This window comes from Pezoporus occidentalis, unplaced genomic scaffold (assembly GCF_034315485.1).
Source record: "Pezoporus occidentalis ecotype Australia unplaced genomic scaffold, CSIRO_AGI_Poc_V1 ctg13, whole genome shotgun sequence".
Lineage (NCBI taxonomy): Eukaryota > Metazoa > Chordata > Aves > Psittaciformes > Psittacidae > Pezoporus > Pezoporus occidentalis.
This window is the reverse complement of record NW_026913103.1, coordinates 10,360,761-10,376,776: the sequence shown is the minus strand read 5'-3', so window position 1 is coordinate 10,376,776 and position 16,016 is coordinate 10,360,761. Positions and strand designations below refer to the sequence as shown.

At 40.0% G+C, this 16,016-nt stretch overlaps 1 protein-coding gene across 1 annotated transcript in view; it reads right to left on the bottom strand.

Annotated features, from left to right (window-relative positions):
- ANKRD6 (ankyrin repeat domain 6) overlaps nucleotides 1-16,016 on the bottom strand; it is a 95,424-nt gene that overhangs the window by 47,787 nt on the left and 31,621 nt on the right. The window contains exon 3 of the mRNA XM_062608391.1: nucleotides 70-200. The gene's annotated coding sequence lies outside the window, so the exon portion shown is untranslated. The remainder of the gene's footprint in view (nucleotides 1-69; nucleotides 201-16,016) is intronic.

Here is a 16,016-nt window from a genome sequence, read left to right as displayed (position 1 = left end):
ATGCACTTCTGCACAGCATTATTTTTATACATTTCAGACAAAAATAAAAAAGATTTGGTTTTTACTCACTCTTAGTTTTTTTTGACAAACATTTTACAGCTGTGTCTTGCAGGGCAACCTCTGGCTAAGGACAATGGGGATTCCAGCTTCAGTCTTCTCCAGTGCTGACAGCAACAGTTAGTCTCTGTACCACGGTGGTACTCTGCTCCTGCGCAAGGAGAAACACACCATAAATGGAGCATCAGAGCAGACTGAGGAGTACAGAAACTTAACACCGGTGCTTTCTGCAGCATTCAGCTGCCTGTATCCATCTGGGCAAACCCAGCCATTTCCTCCTGAGGTTTTCACACCCGCTTCCCACTATAAACAAAACAAGTTCAAACCATGGCTCTCCAGTCTGGTTCCCAGCTAACTAATCTCTGAAAAATCAATGCAGTGAGAGCAGAGAGACCTTCGTAGCTTCCCAGAAATCAGGCAACAAATCAGGAAAATCAGGAAAATTATTTGTCCTGCTTCTCTCTCTAGTACCTTCCCCATCACATCTCACTGTCACCCTAGCCCAGGTATCCCATTTCAGCCATGGCACCTAGGTGGACATAAGCAAGTAAATTTTTCTCTGGCTATGGGAACTTACTAGGTGCATTCACTAAGGTTTCAAATTTCACCCTGTAATGTCTCTCATATTCTCTTTACACAAATACTCCTACTAGCTCCCCATTCTTGCTGGTTTTCCAGGTTTATTTGTTGCCATAACTGTTGTTACATCCTTTCTGAAGCCACCATATCTCCTCTAAACTCCAGATAGACTACCCTGTTAGCAGTACTTGTGAGCAGATGAAAGACTTACAGGCCTGCACTGCCAAAAAAGCAGGTCTCTACTACTCCCGGGTCATAAATTCAACCCTTGAGGCACACAGAGGTGGAGGGGCTGGGGACTCATGGTGGTTTCCTTTCCAAAGGTAAAACGTCAGCTCTGTACATCTGTAGAGAAACAAGTTACAGAAGCTTCCCCAGGGCACAGAGGCAGAGCAGCTGCCACTTTAACAAGGAGGAGATGGACCTTTACCCTCCTCCCAAAATCCCTGACATAGAAGCAAAGGATCTGCCAGAGCCTGGGCTGCTGGTAAAACACAGCAAGTCATAAAAGTAAACAATGCACTGAATGATCACCTATCGCCAATGTCACTGCTTGTTCAGCAGCGTTGCAAGTCCTTTGTCCTGCTTGAACTTTTGAGAGCTGCAGACAGAAAACTGCTAAGAATAAATAATCTCTCTTGATCTCTGAAGCAGAAAGCATTGCCGAAATGCCAGTTCAGTGACTTCAATTAGAAAATGCTGTTGGAAGACCTTACCGTCCCTCTTTCATACCAATTAACATCTCAGCAGAATTCAGCTGCTTTTCTTATCCTTTTTCCTAACGCATTCAGATCAGCAGATGTGTTTATGTAGAACAAAACTGGTAACACAGAAAGACACCGGAAAACTAACCACTGGTTATGTCTGTGACTTGACCTTTTGGTACTGTTTTGCTATGTTCTCAATGACAGTGTCATTGCTTGAAAATACACCTTTCAGTTTCATTTTAATTAGAAATTCAACTGAAATATCGAAAAGAGAGTAAAACAAAACAAAACAAAAACAACTACCCAACTTGTATCTAAGCTGCAGGTAGACTATTAATATACCATGTTCAAGATGAGGTGCAAGAACACAAAGCCTAAAGTTAGAATCACTGAAATGGAAATCAGAGAGAGATCTCCAGAGCTCATCTAATCAATTCTTACAGCCGGGATGAATTTACACACTACTTCTACTTAGGAACACATGGAGTACCCTGAAAACAGGTTCCCAGGTCCCAGAGAGTGTACAAGGAACACAGGTTATGTGCAATTACAATTGCATTTGGGAACTGGAAAAATAACAGGTTCCTTTTTAGAAAAAAAACACAAACAAACCAGAAACATTGCTGTAAGCCTGATTAAACCTAATTCAATTTAATTTTGATTAGCTGTGTCATTGTGTTCACCCCATCAGGTTCAGCAGGCACACAGCTAGTGTTATTTCACACCTGGGTATCTTACCTCTTACCTATACTCCTTGAAAACTACCTACTAACAGAAGTAACTTTACACAAACAGTTCATCTGGCAATTAATGTCTAGAATGGAGACTGCAATTTATGGAATTACCACAACAAGCTGCTAATTTACACATTCTTTATCAAAGACAATTATGGCCTGAAACTTGGTTCAAAGAAAAGGGTCCAGACAGTAAAACAGATGATCCCTGCCCTAAATTTGAGAGAAAAACCAAGAGTCGGCAACTGGGCAGACAGAGATGGTGCAGGAGGGATTCATCAACAATACAGTGAACCGTGTAAGAGCTCAGACATGCTAGCAGCATCTTGGTTACCATTTTAATTTTGCAGGCAACACAGTAAAAAGCAAGAGGAGGCACCGAGTGAGGATTCTCAGGCAGCACCATGGATGTTTCCTGGTAGTTCTCCCTGGGCACAAGAGTTTGTGCCAAAATGAGCCGAGGAGGGAACAGAAGGAGACATCCGGAATCAGCCAGGGATGCACTTGAGATCTTAACACTGAATGAAAGATCAAAAGTCACCACAGGCTCCCTCCTACAAAATGGGAACCACCTTATGTTCACCATTGTAAAGAAAAGTGGGATGGTCATGGGGAGGAAGGTGCTTTGGTCAAACCCCTAAGATTAAGGGAACAACCTCTGCAGGGGTATGCAGAGCAGCAGCAACAGGGTGAAATCCTCACATTACCAATATCACTGAACCACGTTATAGTAACAGAAGTACAATTTATGAGACAACATTCTGGACAGTTTTAACGATATAGACGTATACAAAAGAGACAAGATGCAGAAATATTTGTCAAGTTATAGGTACAGTGTGGTCACAATCACCGACAGAAATCCTGAATTATCAGGAATCTGAGTGGCAAGAAGAATGACTGTTTTCCAAATGATCCAAAATACAGAATTGCTGCTGATGGTTTGCAAAGGAGGAAAAAAAGCAGAAGTGATGAGACAGAAAAATGCCAGCTTGACCATCTCCATGTCCACAAGACTCTGCTGGAAAGACAGGTATTTCTGGCCTATAGAGAAGATATGTTGGGGATGCACAGCAACAAAGAGAAGTCTTCAGCATACAGACAGAAGTTGAGCTGATGTTGTCTCAAGGTAATCTCACCCACAAGGCTCAGAATACAAACACAAACGACCAAGGGCACAACCACAGACAACAATGCAAAATGCTGGATGGGAAGAATCCTCCAAGCAAATCACTGTGGAGGCACAAGAACCCAAAGAGGACATAATCAGAGAACAAAAGCATGGGTAGGATTTCAAGAACAACACTGGGAACAAGAGACAGCTGTCAGCTAAAGTGAGGCTGAAGAGGCAGAGCAACTTGTAAACCTTGATGAGGAAGACGTCAGGAAAGATGCTGCCCAGAATGAAATGTGCAAATCTGGACCGGAAAAGGCACAGGTGCATTAGAAGGAGGCACTCCACCAACAGCTACTGAAAGCATGTTGGGCAACGAGAGAGAGTTGCAGAGGGTACCTAGAAGTGCAAATGCAATTGGTGATGGCCTGTCCTTTTTTCAAGTTGGAAGAGATTCAAGTCAGCTTATGTTGGTATCAAAACCACAGGAACAAGAAGTGAGGGTGGACACTAAGCAAAGAGATGAAAAAGCAGTGGAATGATTAAGACTGAGCAGGGCAAGCAGAGGGATTAGCAAAAGAAGGCCGGCAAAGAATGTCTGCCTTTGCTGGAGAACAGACAGCTTGTAAGAAGGGAGAGCACAAGCAGCGAAAAAACATCTTTTGTCAGTCTTCTCTTCAAAGGCATTGTTGAGTTGCTGCACAGAGAGAGAACTGGAGGGAAGAAAAAAAGGGAACCCCCCAACAACAAACCCAAGCTGGCAAAAACCTCACTGGGGCTGCAGAGAGAGACTGCAGTTAAGCTGAAAGGACCCATGGCTACCAGAACCAGTTCAGCCTTGAACTGAACCCTGTGTCACCACAAAGCCAGGACAGGAGCACCTCACAGGAATGACAGAGTGATTCTTGTATTACTCACCAACGAGATGGAGGACATAGCAGAAGAAAATACATACTCTTGAGTATTCTTAAATGAATGCTGGAATGATGCTTGGTATACAGTAAAGAACCAGACATACCCCCAAAGTGTCAACTGTATAAATTATGTTCCTTTGATGCATGCACAGCCTTGTTCACAAGTTGTTACGAAATGCTACGTTTTAAGTTCCTGCTCTCATACAGCTTCTGGGAAACCTGAAAGTTTCACTCAACAAAGATTTATCCAACATAATGAGAGCTTAAGTTCGCAGAAATCATTTGGCAGACTGCACTACTAGATGTACTGTTCGGGCACTCCCCACTTTTCCCCAGGTTCACTGCTTTAAGGACAAGAGTACCTCTAAAAATCAGTAAGAGATACACTAGAAAAGTTTTAAAATTAGTGATTATTGAGAAATTTCCAGATACTAAAACTGAATAGAGTAAGTTTACTTGCGAGAAAAATATCTAGGAAGTCTACTGTGTTCTCTCCTTGGAAAGGAAGAAAAAAATCCTCCTTTATAGAGTGCCCAAATCACTTTTCTGCTTCATCAAAATTCTGCTTATATTTACATTGCTTTTTCTTCCTTGGAAAGTTAGACAAGGCAATAGTCCATCAGACAAGACAAAAGATACAGTGGCATGGTTCCAGGAAGCATAACACAGAATTGTTTCAGTCTCATTGCATTTGCTTTCTGAAAACAATCCAGGCCCTACTTAAGTAAATATTTATATTAAATTACTACATCCTTATAAACTGTCAGATTTGCTTAGTGTCCATGATTCAAGAAACATGTAGGTATTTCCCAGAATGCGTGGCAGTCCAGTCAGGAGGAGGTATTTCTAGTTTTCGTTAGGAGGGAAAAGAAGATTTACATCCTCCTGTCTTTTGCATCAGTCATGCAAGTCTTTGTTAAGGAAGTTTAATAACATCTTTTTTCCTCCTTTTTTCCTCCTCCACATTTTTGATGCGTACATTAATCAATTACAAAACAACACTGTAACATATAAGGGAGCAAATTCTAATTGCTGGAGATCAACAACGAAACTTTAATTGACCACAGTAAGACAAGAATTTGAATTTAAGAAAGCGTGACTAAACACTAATAAAGCTACCCTCATCTTTGAACTGTTGCTACAAGTGTCAAGCATTCCACTTGAGATTAAATATCACATGCATCTGATGTACAGAGTTCATTTGTATGCTGTATGCACATAGAAAACCATACAAACTAAGCTGTACAAATACATTTTTAGCACAAAACATTACTTGTTATGACTCAAATATATTTTAGGAGCTTAGATATCATTCATTATATTACATAACAGCAGGACTGTTCCTCTACAGAACCACCGATTAAATACATTCATCTACCTACATTCAGTTAATGAAACGCAAAGCATCTATTTCACTGCCTTTGAAGTATAAATATGTTAAGCTCCACCATTCACCTGGTAATACCTGACCAAGTGTATGTGATGCTGGAAAATACAATGAATTATAAAGCAAGACTGGTAAGACTAGACAATGCTGATACTGATGGCATAACTCTTATTTAGCTTTCAGTCTTCTAAATCCAGGGGACACAGATACGGTTTATGCTTAACAACTGATCTGTAAACACAACAGCATCTTAGAAAATCAGCTGTTCACAGAAAGGTGATCCACTTTTCCTTAGTACTGAGGCTGAATAAGGTAGAGAGTCTACTCTTCACAAACAATCATCATCATAGAACAAATCTTGGATTGGAAAGCCCACCTAAACCTCTCTTGAAACATGTTTGTTTTACTTGCTAATGGCCAGAAATTTTTGGCCTGCCATTCTATAGAAACAGAAAATGAGCAGTGCTCTGAATAAAAGGCCAATCAATCTTACTTAGAAGTGAGTTGCAATTAAAGCCTTCCACACAGTAGCCACAAAAAACAGACAGAAAATATATGCAGCAGTGATTTAAACAGATGTTCTATTTTCTTTGAGACACTTTTGTAAGTCCAACCCAATGCACTGGGGACACATCCATCTCCGAGGGCTCACCCTGCAGAGCTGCACTGTTACACCTCACTGAGAGTTCTGGCCAAGAAATTATGATTTGCATGTGCAAAACTGGGTAGGAAAAACAGTAGACCTAGCTGGTCTAGGTTTAACACAGTGTATCAGATGGTTAGTGTCTGAAGAGTATTCAACAATATGCATTACTGGGGCACAATATACTGAATTTCTTTCAAGACGGCTGGACTTGACTATTTTGTGTAAAAACAGCTGGGCTGGGTAATGTTGCAGCAGCCCTCAGTAATGGCAATAAACTGACAGCACAGGCAAAATCCCCTCTCACACCGGGAGAGCGTGCCCAAAGACCCACTGTCATGGCTCATACCTGTTTTCATGCAACACTCACAGGGGGGAGATGGCAATTTGGTCTCTTTGTTCATTTAGTTCTTAATCTCTCTGTTGAGGCTGACAACGGGGGAGACCATTAGTGTCAGCTCTGCTGGGACTTTCTGTTATTAAGGCTACTTAAGCTTTTCCAAGTAAATTGCATGTGTCAAACTAACATCACACAGTGATGGGCAAAAATGCCATTACACAATTGCCTTCCCTTTCTACTGATCCACCCAGGAGCAAAGGGGAAGGGAAAAGAAACAACCCTGGAGAATTCAGCCACAGCTCCCCGTTCCTCCCACAATTTTACACAATTTACACACAATACATTAGTAATTCCCTCAAATTCTTTCACCAAACTGAAGGTTAATGACAGGCCATGCATGTTCCTCTCAAAGCCTTGCAATAGTCACCATGCTGGATGCATGTTGCCTAAGTTAAACCTCAGGGAAGATTTGGTTTAGATTAGTTCAATTCTACATTCTAATCCTTCTACAGTCAATGGAGAAAGTGAAACTGCCATAATGCAGTCAACAGGATGAGTGTCCCAGGTTCTTTCTGACCCCTTTGACCACAAAGGGAGCTCACCTCTAATTTTCACACACCTCTACTCAGATGGTGTGCACTCTATACATAACACTGAACTGGCCTTTCATTAAAGAAAGAACTTTGCGAAGTCAAGGCTTTCATTTTCTTACAGAAACTGCTAGAAATTCTCTGTAGTCTTCTGAACTGTAATTATAGCCCTGTGCTCCCACCTGAGGGCCATGGGATTCCCAGCACCTTTTAACCACTGTTCAATTATCTGTCATTTAGCATCTTTAAGCAGCAAAGGCATTCCTTGTGCCACTTTGAGTATATCTAATCTTACACATGCAAACCATTAAGTATGATTTTTGACCCTATTAAGTCATAGGGAATTCACTGTTAATTTTGACAGCATTTGGATCTCACTGCAGCTCCTGATACCCAGAGAGCTGTAAGGCTTGTTATTGTTCATGTTTACAAATGGATTTAAATCTTTAAGATACTTTTTATTTTTTGAACTCTGAATATAAGATCTTTTGGGGATCTTGGAAAATTTAATCTGTAGATCTTCTCCATCTACAAAACAGCAGCCTGAAGAGTTCTTTCTGCTGGTTGCAACATCTGCTATTTAAAATCCATGCATGCTCTTTGAAGTAAATAGGATTGCTAGCCTGCGATACAATTCCACACCACAAACTTAAAAAAGCACAGGTCTTCTCTATTCAAATACATGTTCAACTCAGTTATGACTTTTCTCCATTGTGTCTTCCTTCCCTCTTTTCTGCTAGTTTCTTTACTGCTTTTCAGATGAGAAAAGGGAGAAATACTAGAGGGGAAGCTCAAACACATGAAAGTTAGTCAATTCGAAGTTACGGCTGTCAAAGGAATATTCAGGTAACTGCACACTGTAAGAAGTCACACACATTAAAACCAGATACTGTAACTGTCTACAATACACAGATGCCACAGAACTGTTATGGTTCCTGCAGGAAAACATGCCTTTATATTTATGAACTTTCTGGCTTAGCTTATTCTTTGTTTAAATTCTTCATGATGAACATAACTAGCTGCATCACTGTTTCATTAAGTACCGTGACATTTTAGCTAGATGTTTCAAAGAGATTTATGCCCCTCCACCCAAAAGGGGTAAAAAGAGAGGGAAAGATAAACAAAGGGCTGTGGAGCAGTATGACCATGGGAATGAGGTGCACTCCACATGAAAACAGAAGAACTCCTTAGATCACAACAGAATCACCACCCTACAAAATGTCACTTATTCAGTTTTCTCTAAAATATGGGGAGTTTTAGGGAATTAATTGAAATAAAAGAACAAACTGTCGAATTTTCCCCCTAAACTATGTCTCACAAGTGCAGAACCTGATGTTTGCACCTCTCTCCCTCACCACTATTCTGGAACCCAAACCACCATCCTCTGGGGCAAACAAGGGATGGGGAAGCATATCCACAGGTATCTCAGCCCCATTCTCTTCGCTGACTACAGAGCATGCTTATGGAAACAGAGAGGCAATCCAGACTAAGCACTTAATTTAGAGATTTTGAACATCCCTCTGGAGGAAATACCTCTCTTACGTAGTGAGACACTGGAAGAGGTTGCCCAGGGAAGTTGTGAAGGCTCCATCCCTGGCAGTGTTCAAGGCCAGGTTGGCCAGGGTTTGAAGGCTTCCCTGCCCATGTAAGGGGGGTTAGAACTAGATGATCTTAAGGTTCTTTCCAACCCAAACTATTGTATGCTTCTATTCTATGATTTCCATTCACTAGAAGAGAGTCCAAAGCAGACAGTTTGGCTCAAGACCCGAGTGTCCAAATTTGAATGGCTTGATGTTTCGCTAACACCTGACAGACTTCAAAAAATGACCTGCTTATCTTTCTTGCATTCATTCTAAATCATTATTTTCCAAATGTATTAGCAAATACAGGAACTATTTTTCCTCACCTAATACAAACTAAATGCATATTTTTCATATCTGTATGTGAGGACATGGGATTAGTCCCATTTCTGGTTTGGATATTGAGATCCAAATACAGGATTCCACCTCAGAGGTAGTCCCCACTGCACTGCCACTACTGACTCATTTAGTCTCCCCATAAGAGATCCAGCTCAAAGCAGATGCACACATAGCATCTCAACAGGCAGACACATCTGCCTGAAAGTACACTTGCAAGCCCATACCTGTTCAGTGCACTGCCTGCTTCCCCATCTGTGGCAAGAATAAAAGGGAAATGGATTCAAAATCAGGCAACATAAGTAGCTACAACTGGGATATCTGCAGAACAACCCAAAAAATATCCTAAAGATTTTATGCTTCATTTGTTCTCCTGAGAGTAACCAATAAGCAGACTATTTCGTGGTTAATCCATCAGATCTCTATAGAAAGAATACATGTGATGGTGAAAACAGTGAGTAAAAAGATTTGCTTCTTAAAACAATATTGTCATCAGCTCCAATAAAAACACCAGAAGAAGGAAAGAAAAAAAACAGGAGTTGAAAACAAAACACTCAAAATAAAAAAAAATATGTAATTTCAAGTCTTGTGGGTTTTTATAAACCACCAATTACTTTACAAGGTCTTACTAATGATGTATGCTCTCAACATATATTCCTGTAGTACAGTCAAAAGTCATTCTTTTTGTTAAGTCATCTGTGCACATGAAAGAAAATCAAGTAACCCAAGAAAACCATTTGACATGAAGGTCTTTAACCACATAATTTGTCAAAGGTTTTACTCTTTAAAAATGTTTAAGGAAGCTTAAAGGAGATACTGAATGATTCCTGTACTCTGTTCATCTGTACAGCAGCGTAATTCCCCTTTCACATGCAGATGAGGATCAAGCCTCTATTGACTTAGGTGGTGTAACAGATAGTGAGATAGATGGCTTTCCAGAATGAAAGAGAAAGAGGGAAATTATGCAGCTCTGCAGTTCTTAGTAAGACTTTTCAATTTACTAATAATAATCATAAGTGTGATGATTTTAGATGCATACAAAAACAGTGTACAGAAAAAAACTATGTGGAATAAAGCAGCCAGGTACTGAGAAATACTATGGTTCTCTCTCATCTATGCAGGTCTTAAGGTTTTCTGATTGCTGCATGGCAGGTAGTAGTTAACAAAGAAATCTGATTCTTTATTCAGCTGTAACACAAAATCTTATTAAATGGAGCACACACATACTTCTAACACCTGATATGGAACACTTAAAAGAACAGCATTCATTAAATTGGCGTTTCCAAATCAGTTAAAAAACCTTCAAAGGAATAAAGAGTAAAACAGGAGCAGAAAGTACTTCTCAAATGAAGCTGCACATTGCATAGCAAACACCTGCACCATTGCCACAGTTAGACACCTGCAAGCTCCAAAACCAAATCCAACCAAGACAGAAGAAAGCAGAAATCACAGCACAGGTATCATGCCCTCTACTGATCACTTACTATGGAGCAAAACCACCTTCTCACCAAAAAAATAAGTGTGTACATATATATATATATATATATATATATATATATATATATATATATATATATATATATATATATATATATATATATATATATATATATATATATATATATATATATATATATATATATATATATATATATATATATATATATATATATATATATATATATATATATATATATATATATATATATATATATATATATATATATATATATATATATATATATATATATATATATATATATATATATATATATATATATATATATATATATATATATATATATATATATATATATATATATATATATATATATATATATATATATATATATATATATATATATATATATATATATATATATATATATATATATATATATATATATATATATATATGCCTGTATAGTTACATATGCATGATATTTCTCCTATAAGACACTTGCATCAAAATACATGAGGTACTGTAATTGCTACCTGCAAAGGTTTACAAGTGAATTACAGAAAGGACCATTCATTATAATGAGTAGGAGGGAAATTATTTCTGAAAGACAAAAAGACACTACTCCCTTGCCTTGCCTCAGAGCTGACCCTTCATCTGGGACGTCTTGGTGGAGAGCAGGTACCCCTGACACTGCAGGGTCCTGAAAGCAGTTGCTCCTGTCACTACAAGGCCTCCTCTTAACATCTGGGACGTTTCATGTCTTACTGCCTTCCAGTTGGTTTCCAAACAGGCCCACAATGCGTTATTCCCCACCCTACAGCCCAGGAGAGAAGAGGGGGAGAAAGAAGATTTTATTTAGCCCAGTTCAATCCCATTCTCAGCAATTTGGGCAACAAAGAATGCTAGCTCAGCTGGGGTTGGGGAAGAAGGGCACACCTCCTGGTGTGCCTGATCCTGCCGTAAATAAACCAACTAATCCCTTTCTGAACTACTTAAGTCCTCCAAAGCAGTTATTTTAGAATATGGACAATAACATCAGCCAGTCTGTATCATCCATACCCAGACATATCCACACGGCTCTTGGATAAACTCTCAGATATTTCTTTCACGCCCTCACTGATAACCACCTAACCTCTCATGGGTGAGGGGTTGTGCACAGGTTCAGATCCCCAGCAGCAAGAGCCAGCAGTCCCTGGCTACATCAGGCAGTTGGCACATGGAACCAAGACTCAGCACAAACACCAACAGAGAAGAATTATAGCAAAACATCACAAAAAAAAGGGAGCATGCGGGGTTACTGATAAACCTGTGGCATCTTCGGAGCTGCAGAGGCAAGAGATATACGCTGCTGCTCTTGTCAAAACCTTCAGTAAGGCCAGGCTTTTAAGAAGGCAAACAAGAAATTTGGTTACAGCTGCTATTCCCCAAGCCCCAGCATCACCAATGCAGAGTGCAGGAGGGAAAAGACAAAGTTCAGACCCCAACTTAAATTCTGTTTTTGAACTTCAGTCCTTCAATGTAACATAAAATCATAAGAAAAGGGAGCAAACAACTCAGCTGCCAAAAGCTTACCTAATTGACAGGAATTTGTTTGCTTCACATTTCCTGAATTCCTTTCTCTTTGCAAGACAATTGACTAAGAAATACTCCTTTCCTCAAAAAAGCACCCAAGCAGAATAAATAGAACTACTAATATAAACTGGCAGCTGTAAATTAATCTATGTAGTAGGCAGTCTGGAAGGCTTTGTTCATCCCGACGGCTTTGTCGGCTACAAACCAGAGGAAACAAAAACAACCCCAAATATTCATTCACATCCGCAAACTGTTCATTAACAGCAGTGCTAATACTTAATCTCACCAGATGCTGGGATGAAACAAGCATTGCAGTCTCAGTGCACTCAAGTGCTGTCATGCCAGACAAGAGCTGCTATTGCGCTGGCACAATCGTCTGAAAAACAAGCAGATGTGCACACAGGCATGCACAAGCTAGCGAGGGAGCAAGTCAAGTTTTTCTATTGCTGCCTAAGTTCCTTCCAAGACTTTCATTCTTTTTAAACTGGTGTCATTTGAGCCTGTTGCACACAGATTACAGACTAAGTTTATGTTCTGTTTCTCTAAATGGACATCTGTGCCCCCATTCCACACTTACAAACTTTTAGTGTGAACTTTTTAATGATTATACCTATTTTTGTCATATTTATTTTCATGGGTTTGTCAATTTAAATGAGGACAAACATAAGAAAGGACTGAGTTTGCACAGTAAAACACCCTAATTTATAACCTCCTTAGTAAGGAGAAAGAAAGTACAGCTGTTCTGTAATAGCTACTACAGCACTTTATTATTAAGTGCTTTTATCTCAAGCCTATCTCGAACAAGTTATTTCACTCTGTCAGCTATAGAAAAATGTTTATCAAAACCTCTGAAGAACAGTTTTAGAACTACTTAACACTGACCTGGGAAAGAGAATGAAAACAAAGGTAATGATTCCAAATGTTTATAACTTACCTCACAGATACATTACTGTGTACACAAACCCAACCTTGTGTATTGTTATAATCAACACAATTAGAACAGTATGTTCATTTGAACCATTCAGATCTAAGCTCCTCCTAGGTTCTTCAAAAAAGAATGCAATGTCACTAAAAGCAATTTTTTTCCCTCTCTCTTGATTTACGCTATGATTTGGAGGAAAAAACCCATTATATCTAGCTGCTCATATTACATACTGCAGTATGCAAATTACATGGGGAAATCCAATCAAAACAAATCACAGTCCTCTCCTTCACCGCCATTTAAATGTATTTCATCCAGAAAACTAACCTCTTGCTCATTACTTGCAGCAGCATCAGTAAGAGCATGTCACAGCTCATTTGCCAGAGCCACAAGAATGAAGTGCATCCTGTTCTGACGATGTACGCTTGTGGAAATACGCTCTTTATGAGGTCTGACTTTGTTTTCTTGACCTGTAGCACCATTGCCAAAGAAAACTGCCAGTTTCAGGTACCCACACCACATTAAAAAGAAAAAAAAAAAAACAACCAACCAAAAAAAATGCAAAGGGTTATTAACTGAGGTAAACTCAGTTTTAAGAGTTAAAAACTTGAGTTATCAATCATGTCATTTCATACAGCAGTAGAATAAGTTTCTCAGGCAGGTGTTGGGATGGTAAAAGCTTTACTACGCTAAAACATTAAAAACAGAAGTAAAATCAACTGAAAGATAAAGAAAGGCACCTTACTCCCATTGTCACCTTATTATTTGGGGTGAATCCAGCACATTTTGGAGGCAGTACACTGCCAAAGCATCTTTCTTTTAGAAAGCACTCACTTAGCACCAGTTCTTCATTTGCCCCCATCCACATTCTTCATTTCACCTGAACTGATCTTGAACCGGAGTTGTTGGGCTTTTTTGATTCTTACTTCTGTAGATAGTGCAAGACCATAAAGGTTGAGCATGAAGGAAATGCACAACAGCAGCAGTCTCCCAACCACGTTACAGAGGACTCTCAACAGTTAAGTCCCTGACATCTACACATATGCATGAGGTACATGTAACCCTAAAATATTTCTGATTCCTAAGAATGCCTTGGTTTACATTTCTCAGGAACAGACTCAGAGAAGAACAACTTGTGTATTACCATAGTGCAGCTATATAGCCACAAAGCCCCTTGATATGATCCCTTGGCACCACATGAAGCCAGGATTTATTTTCCCCATTGAACATCCTAAGAACATTGAGACAGGTTTACACAACTGGCACAATATTACCAAGACCCAAACTTGAGTTGCTTTTTCTCAAATACATTAAAGTACTAGCCCCCACAAGCCTCCTCTCAACTAGTTTTCTGACCCATGGACATTTAAGTTTATTTAGTACTTACAGAGAGAAAATGTCCCTTTCCTGTCAGCCTTACCACTCCTTTGCTGACAGCTCCCTCCCTCCTGCTGCCTCCTGTGATGCCTAGAGCTAGGAAGCTTTTCACAATTCACTGCCAACTCAGTGTAACATTCAAACCTAAAGCTGAATTTACTCAGGAAAAAAAGCATATATATATATATATATGTTTTTATATATGTGGTTTTGTTTACATTCCTTTTTACAATCTACATTATGGTTTATAATATCTAAGGTGAGCTTCTGTTCTGTAACACCTCCCACCATCCTGGATCTGCTAACCCTGCTTCTGGAACCTTTGGCATGTATCCCTATAGTCAGGCTCTAAACCCTGCACCTCCAAACGCTTCAGCCCCAAGCTCTGGCAGCTCTGCCCCCTCTGCCCTGAGGTAAAGGCAAGCCTAGGCCACACTGGTCTTACAACCAACACAGCAAGTAACAGAAGAAAGCTCTTGCTCCCCATAAAATCCCCTTCAGTAATGGCTGGACCTGAGACACCTCTCCTCTGAACTACTTCCACCTCTCTTTGCATCAGCAGTCCATTCATGCTGCTCCTGCACAGGATCAGCACATGTCCAGGAGAGCTTGTTGGCTTGTGCTTTGCACCGCACCTCTCTGGCTTGTGCTCCCACCCAGGCTGAAGGGAACTCCACCAAGCCCCAAATGCCAGCCATGGCACAGCCATGGGCAGCTCAGCTGGGAGGCAGCCGGGAAAAGGACAGCAGAAACACACTCATCAAACCCTAATCCCCAGTGAACTGCATACCGTCTGCGCCTGGAAGGACTACATCACTAAAAATTGGAGAAAACTCTGGATGTAAGTGCTAAAAGGGTTACAACAAACTATCAAAGTACCCATTCTTAACTTAGTAAATTGTGCAATTCATTACGGGAAGGATTATGTCCTCAGGAAACCATGCTCTGGCCAAAACACACCTACAGAACCCTCCTTGTGGTTCCTCCCTGGACAAACACCAGCAAGTAAATATTGCTCTGCTGACACAGTGCTGTCAAGTGGTAACGGAAACACTCAGCAGCTCACAGGAGCAAAAACACTTCCAATCTTCAGAGGGAAAAAAAAAAAACGACTCCAGGCTACCACATCATTTCGCCAAAACACAAAATTATATATGAACAACAACTGAGCTAAGTTCTTCCATATGTAGGTGTACATGCATGCACACATTGCATTGCCATCTTCTGTCAGAGGCTTCTACTAGCAGCTGCAGCAGGCAAATGCACCCCCTGCTTAATGCCCTCTCCACGTGGGAAAATAGCTCATTTTACCAGCTGAATGCAAGCTATACATTTTCTTTATCTATGTGTATCATTAGGCATTCTTTTCTCCCAGTCATGAATGAATTGGGGAAGAGTCACTGATTTCTAATGAGGAAGAGCAGAAAGGCAGGGTGATAATAAAGGGACCCTGTATTAATCAAATGTCCAGCCCAGACAGCAATACTGAGGCCTTAATCTCTGTGTGAGAGAAGTGTTGCTTAAAGCTTTCACCCAAAGAGAAAAGGAGAGATTTCACATGGCAGGTGCTGCACTTGATGTAGAAGTGAAAAACTCCATTATGCCAGCTATCTGGTGAGTATTAGAAAAGAAAGAGGGAAAAGAAGAAAGGAAACAATTAGGCAGCAGCCTCAGTGCAGAGGAAAGTGGGAAAGAATGGAATTTC